General features: G+C 46.1%; 1 pseudogene; it reads right to left on the bottom strand.

Annotated features, from left to right (window-relative positions):
- Window positions 1-3,356: 3,356 nt before the first annotated feature.
- On the bottom strand, window positions 3,357-6,787 carry LOC115295248 (annotated as a pseudogene).
- Window positions 6,788-7,517: the final 730 nt, after the last annotated feature.

Raw genomic sequence — 7,517 nt, 5'->3', positions numbered from 1 at the left:
TGGTTCCTACTTTCTAGAACACTTTCTAAGCCCCTATCGAACCGGGTTCCCAAAGGCTTCCTCAGAATACAAGACAGAGATCTCCATTTTCCAAAACAAAGTAGCCAACTGAAGGACTTATTGCATAGAAAAGAAAGAAGTCTGCTTCCTTAGTTCTGCCTGTCCTTCATCCAAAAGAAGTACAGGTGGCAGGTAGGGGAAGCTTTTAGTTATCAAGTCATCACTGGAGTAGGCAGTAAAGCAAACCGTCACACTGCCTGATGTCCTTGTTGTGAGAAACAAATGTCTTCTCCAAAGTACAAATTTCCCATTTTGATCTAAAATAGATGCCTTTATGATGTATCTAAGCAAGTGGAAACAGGTGCTCATTACAAATAATCCAAGTTTAGTGTATTTTGTTGTTGTTTTGTTTGTTTTTATAGTTGAGCATTCATACCAATCAAGTTTTAAAAGTAGAACAGGGGCACCTGGGTGGTTGAGTGCAGACTCTTGATTTTGGCTCAGGTCATGATCCCAGGGTCATGGGAGTCCAGCCCCATGTCAGGATCCATGCTGAGCATGAAGCCTGCTTAAGAGTCTCTTTCTCTCTCTGTCTCCCTCTGCCCCTCTTCCTGGCTTGAGCTCACTCTCTCTAAAAAGAGAAAAATGTTTTTAAGAGGTCAGAGATTGCCAAGTGTTTGTGACATTTACTGACATAGCACTAAATCCAAGGATTCCATTAGTATAAATATCCTCTTTGCATTTTAACAATAACAGAATGGGTAGAACAAGTACGTGATCATAGTTTCTAACAATGATTGCATTATGTTGTCCGTATTTGTTACAAATATGTTTATATAGTTTTGCTCCATTTTCTATGCATTTTGTCTTTTAAATCATCTTTCACAAAATACATATTTTAAAAAATCAAAAGACAAATATTTAGAGGATCAAATTTTGTGAATTATTTTACCTTTCATTACTATTGGCAAGTGGAGGGATCATCATGGATTTTGAGTGAAGTGGCCAAGCATGTCCATGGGTCATCTCTTGCCACACGTTCAGGGACAAGAAAAACTGGAAACTCTCTTCCTACTTTTCTTTCTCTCTCTTTTCAATGTTTATTTGTTTGTTTAGAGACAGAGCATGACTGGGGGAGTGGCAGAGAGCAAGGGAAACACAGAATCTAAAGAAGACTCCAGGCTCTGAGCTGCCAGCACAGAGCCCAATGCAGGGCTCAAATCCATGAGCCGTGAGATCATTACCTGAATCAAAGTGAGATACCTAACCCAAATTTGCCATCCAGGTGACCCTGGAAATTCTTTTTTAAACATGTTGGCCAAATGGCACAATTCTTTAGCTCTTCCAGGTATCCTTCTGACATTGTTCACCCAACTACAATAGTGATCCTACTCATGAATGCAACAATGGATAATAAGACCCTCAGCTATGATTCCAACAAAGGTCACTGTCACCAAGCCATATTTCTCACTGTTGTCCCTATCTCTCCATCCACTTTCTTCATAAAGTTACTAGTTGTCACATTCGGGGTTGTGATATTCTTTCTTCTTGGGGATGGACTATGCTTTCTAGAGTTGGCAGGTCTTCTGTGTGAATGTCATGCTCTCTGTACTTGTCGGTACCAGAGCTATCAAGCCTACAGACTCATAAGGCTTTTCACAGGCACTTGGGGTCACCATGCCATCTTCCATTCCTGAAATCATAATATGATTTTTCTGGAGAGACTATGCTGACTTCTTCTACTAGGATCCAGAGTGATGTGCTTGCTTTTCTTTCTTTCTTTCTTTCTTTCTTTCTTTCTTTCTTTCTTTCTTTCTTTCTTTCTTTCTTTCTTTCTTCCTTCCTTCCTTCCTTCCTTCCTTCCTTCCTTTCTTTCTTTCTTTCTTTTTTCTTTCTTTTTTTAAATGTTTAGTTATTTTTGAGAGAGAGAGAGCACACAGAGGAGGGAGAGAAAGAAACAGAACTTGAAGCAGGCTCCAGGCTCTGAGCTGTCAGCACAGAGCCTGATGTGGGGCTTGAACTCACAGACTGTGAGATCATGACCTGAGCCAGAAGTTGGATGCTTAAACAACTGAGCCACTCAGGTGCCCTGAGTGATGTGCTTTATAAGATTAAAAACAAAAATGGCACCTTCCACATCTTCTTGGTTTACTTGTTCTCTTTGGAGCCAAGCATCTGGCTTCTGTGGTAAGTAAATTAAAAAGCTCTGCAGCCACAGGACACCATCTAGCAGAGCACAGGAGTGGGAGGTGGAATGCAGAAAGCAAAAGCCCTAGTGCAGGAGGGGTTCCCAAGGTCCTTTCAACCACAACAGCTAAAGGAGCAAACTTTGCAGATGGGAGCTTTCAGAGTTCAGTCAGCATGTATCTCTCCCAAAATGGGTGGAGAACAGTCACTCTAAGATAGTCTCAGTCCAGGGCTCACTGGCCCCACCTCTGGCTATTTTGCTGGCCATAACAATGACCTTTAGACAAGAGCCCAGCCTGGCTCATGCTTTTTGACTCTGTGACATACTACACAGTCAACCCTGACTGACTTCTGACCTATAGAACTGCGAATAAATCAGTGTTCTTTAAGTCACTAAGTTGGCTTAAATTCATTAGGCAACAGTCAAAAACTAACACAAACATCCTATCACTGACTCCGCATTAGAGCTGTGGCTGCATCTAAAAAAATTTCAACAGTCTAGGATTTTGGCTCAACCAGATCAGTGACATAGTTGGGGAGGGAGTAAAGGTGAGGTGTGGGGGGGGAAAACAGACTCAGATTACCTAGTGTGAAATAATGTATGTTTCTGTGTGTGTGTGTGTGTGTGTGTGTGTGTGTGTGTGTGTATCTGTTCCTGGTTCCTGATGCAGAGCTCCCAAAACTTCTTATAAGAGAAGTGCTAGGATAATTTTTTTTCTTAACATTTCATTTTTTTAATTCCAGTTGCTGGCCCAGAGCTCCTAAGACCTTTGTGATTTCCTAAGTAATAGGAGCATCTGACACTAAACTCCTAAGTCCCTTGAAATATTCTGGAGTGTCTTTTGTTCCAACAAGGTGACTCTTGGTAGGTTCTTAGATGGGGCTAGTCATGAGAAAGACCAAGCCATGACTAGAATCTTAGGTCTTTCAGACCTACCTTTCATTCCACCAAGAAAGGAGAGGGACTACAAATGGAGTTAATTATCAATTAGTAATAATTAACTGTAAAGAAGCCTCCATTAAAAAAAAAATCTCAATTAGTGTGAGGTTCAAGAAGGCTTCTGGGTTGGTTAACATATTCACATGCCAGGAGGGTGGCACACCCCAGCTCCATGGGGATAGAAGCTCCTGTCCTTGGGAAACTTTGGGACATCACTCTATGTACTGTTTCATCTGGCTGTTTGTCTGTATCCTGTATCATATACTCTATAATATAATAAACTAATAAATGTGAAAAAACAAAATGTGCCTTCTCCCAAGAATCCAAAGTTTATCTCATCAGCTGAATACTGAAAGATTTTTAGCATGTCTGTCCTTCACAGATTTTTAGGACACTTCTGTGCAGCCATAAATGCTTTGTCTGTAGACTTCACCTGGATAAAGACACCTTGATGATTCAAAACCATGTGAACCTTGTGAGTTTGAATGTCTGGACAAAACTCCTCCAAGAAAATTCCAGAATGTCCTCAATTGTGGCTGCACAGGAAAGATTTCAAAGCTTTATATGGTCATTATCATTTGTAGGTGTAAAAACTGCCTAGGTAGTACTGGAATAATGATTGGAAGAAGAATGAGAGGGGCTGAGAAATGATTCGTAATCTGCTGACTTTCAGCTGCTAGTCTCTTGAATGTATCTTTTACCTAACAAGTTCTTATGCTCCTTCATTGTGTTCCTCATGAGCAAAGAAGACAAAAGCATTTCCTGTTGGCCTACTGATGTAACAAATAGGATTCCTTCCTTTCCCCATTAATGGGGCAATGCTGTCCAAAAAGACCACCACCTCACCAGACGTGAGCACTCACATGCAGATGATGACTTCTTTCTCCATGGAGAGAAACTGAGCTACTTCTTTGGATGTACCACCAGCAAATTTAAGAAAATCATCACCTGTTGCTTTGTAAATCTCAATGTATAGGGTCACCACCTGATGTGTGTGCTTCTATTGTACTAGGTCTCTGTACTCACTTACAAACCTAATTGGGGCTTTTCTCTTCCGTTCACCCTGGACATTCAGACTAAGTTGCTATACCTCCCACAGCAATATTGAGTCATTTAAAGGATCCTACAATGTCTTGATCTGAAGACTGTCATAATACACCTCGAGTCCTGACTACAGTATTATCATCAATAAGCTTCATCTTGCTGCAAGTGCCACTTCCAAATTTGGAACTTACTATCTCTGGATCTGAAAATCTGTGATGATAGGGTTTTGAAACATTGCTAAAATTATATTCCCCACATCTAACTTAAGAGGTTCCATAGTGGGAGACTGACCTATTCTCAAAATTTAAACAGTGTCATTGCTGCAATATCTACTTTATCAATATCTGATTTACCAGGGTAATACTCCTTGAATTCTCTTCAACAAACATTTTTTTAAAAAGTACTCAGGCAATAATAAATTCTTCTCTCATATGTGGAATTTAAGAAACAAAACATGAATATAGGGGAAGGAGAGGAAAAATAAGTTAAAAAAGAGGCAGATGCAAACCATAAGCAACTCTTAAACACAGAGAACAAACTAAGGGTTGCTGGAGGGGTGTTGGGTGGGGGAATGGGCTAAACAGTCCACAGGCATTAAGGAGGGCACTTGTTGGGATGAGCACTAGGTGTTATATGTAAGTGATTTATGGCTAAATTTTACTCCTGAAATCATTACTACACTATATGTTAACTAACCTGGATTTAAATAAAATTAAAAAAAAAAAAACCAAGAATTCAGGCGATAATACATTCTTCTTGGAAGCCTTCAGATGGGGGATTGGCCTGATATGAAGTTGCCTATCAGTATAGAGCCAGAAGGAGGGTCCCCGCCCCAGTGTTGAGTTCATTGTTCACTGACTGGTTAAACTGTCTCAGGGCTGAGTCCACCTACTGCTGGAAGAATAGGCTTTTCACATGGATCTTAGTTTCTTTTCCATCAGTTCCAACAGATCCATTCTAACTAGTATTTTGTGCTAGCTATTTTGTGTTCTTGTTCTTGGTCAGATCTACATTTTCTATAATAGCACTATCAGTTCCACCCCACAAGTGGCCTCAATAAGTGATTCCAAAAATCACAATCAAGTAATCCGGGGACTCTGTCATGATGATAGGTGAGGAGAAAAGGGGGTCTGGAGATAACGAGGTAGGGTGGAAGTGAGAAGAAAGCCTGTGCTAAAACTTCTATGAGAATAAGAGAGTGTCTCCCCCACTGCCCAAACACACACACTCGTTGCTACCTTTGGTGCAAAAATTGGTAGCTATCACACAAGTCCATAACAGACCAGCACTCTACACTCGGGGCAGGTAGTGTGCAGCTGCTGGCCTCCAAGGGCCTGGGAGATCTCTTAGAGTAAGTGATCCAGCTACAGGCACCAGCAGCTTCAGCGGGTGCTCAACGGGTCCTGCTGCTGCTGCTACATCTTCCCCTGAGTCCTTGGTGATACCACCTTCTTCACTGTCAATGGCTTTACAAAGTTGGTCAAAAGTAACTCTAACCCCACTGAGCTTCTGGAAGCTGATGACAGACGGGCTGGGTAGGAGCCATCTTGGTGACCCACTTTAGCAGCTTCCCTGGCCTCAATGATCTCTTATCAGGAAAGCTGGGCTAGCAAGATAAAGTGGTCATTGGTGACGCTTTATATACTTATCTCACCGACCCTGGTGTCCTGCTTCTCAATGCCTGCATGACTCACAGCTGGTGTGCTATGAATTCTAGGCAGAGCTGACCCTGAGCATCCTAGACTGGCTGATCATCATGTCCCTGACCATGAGCCACTGGCCACCACCAACCAAGCCTACCAAATTCTTCCAGAAGACAATCACGGATGGGCCAGTTGCCCCCACCTGGGTCTCCACCGACCACACACTGGCATCTTGGAGGCCTGGCTGGTGTTACACCCTATAGCCCCATCCAAAAGGGTACCTTTCCCTGGCTGCACTCCACCCACCCTCCTCCTGGAAGGCCTGGATAACTCAGGACTCCTGCAGAGAATGTGGTAACCCCCAGTACCTAGCAAGGACCTCAGCAAGCTGAGTGTAAGGAAAGCATGGGCTCCCTGGGCAGCTTGAGGAAGAAAGGGCCCATGATGATACCCTCCAGGCCTGCCCAGGAGCACTCCATGGCGCCCTGTACGACCCACCACAACCAAGGCCCCTCACAGGGCCGAGAAAAGCAGCCAGGGCCCCTTGGAGGTAAACCAGGGACTCTCAGATTCATCCCCAGGAGGTACATAGGGCAGCCTCCGCTGTGGTCAATGTCAAGAAGGCAGGTCCCCAGGTAGCCCTCAGGCCCAGCAGAGCCCCCAGCACACCCTGCCCGGGTGTCCCAACCACAGGGAAGCACCCAGTAACTCCCACCAGGTTCCAGCCTGCGGTGTGGAGAGAACACCTTGGCAGCTCCCCAGTCCCCTTGAAGGTGGCCTGCACAGCCTGTAGAATACCTGGAGCTGGGGATGTGGACTGCGGGGCAGACAGCAATAGTCTGGAGGAGAAAACACTGGAGCTGCGGTAGGCCACCAGCGGCTCTGGCTCTCGAACCCACAGGTCAAACAAAGGCTGTGAGCGGCTGTTGCTGAGCCCACAGGGCAAGGAAGCCAGGCGGGAGGTCACTCCCATGGCTGCCTGCAGGGGTGGGCTCTGCGCGCCCCGCAGAGGCGGACTCCCTTTCTGCCGCTGTGGAACCTGCGCTGCGCGGCAGGGCACATGCGCCCTGCGGCTGGCACAACCGCATCACCACGGCTGAGAGGGGAGGGCGGAGGCTCGCGCAGCGCGGCCCGGGCGCAGTGCCCCGCCTCCTCGAGACGCGGTGGCTTACCCGGAGTGGTCACGAGAGTCTGGTCACCGCCCGGCTGTACCCACGGTACCGACACCCCTATCCCTCGGCAGCTCCAATGGCAGGGGCAGGGCAGTGCTCTGAAAGCGGGTTCCCTGACACCACGGACTCAGAGGAAGATACGAAGGGCTTCGGGGTTTCTTGCCCAGACTCGCTGCCAGACCCCTCAAGTTTCTCCCACCGTTGCCCACTCCTCCCACCATGTGCCTGGTGGACCCCAATTTGCTGCACCCAGCCCCCAGCAGGCAGGGGTGTTGGAGGGCCTAGGCAGCTCGTAGAAGTCCCAGGTTCGCCCCAACGCCACCGGTACTGCGCCCGCCCACAAAGCCACTCTGGGGACCGCAGCCAATACCAAGGAGGCTAGATTTTGAGGGCCAAGCAGGTCAGTCTGCAACTCCGAGCCCGGGGGCGAAGGCCAGTTCCAAGGGTGCCCCTGTACAGAAAGTCCTCAATCCCCAGACACAAGTCGAAGCCCCTGTGAGGCAGCCAGCAGCCGGCTCCCCCCCACTTCCC

Source organism: Suricata suricatta, chromosome 7 (genome assembly GCF_006229205.1).
Source record: "Suricata suricatta isolate VVHF042 chromosome 7, meerkat_22Aug2017_6uvM2_HiC, whole genome shotgun sequence".
In the NCBI taxonomy this organism is placed as follows: Eukaryota; Metazoa; Chordata; class Mammalia; order Carnivora; family Herpestidae; genus Suricata; species Suricata suricatta.
The sequence above is the reverse complement of the archived record's forward strand: the minus strand, read 5'-3'. Positions and strand labels throughout refer to the sequence as shown.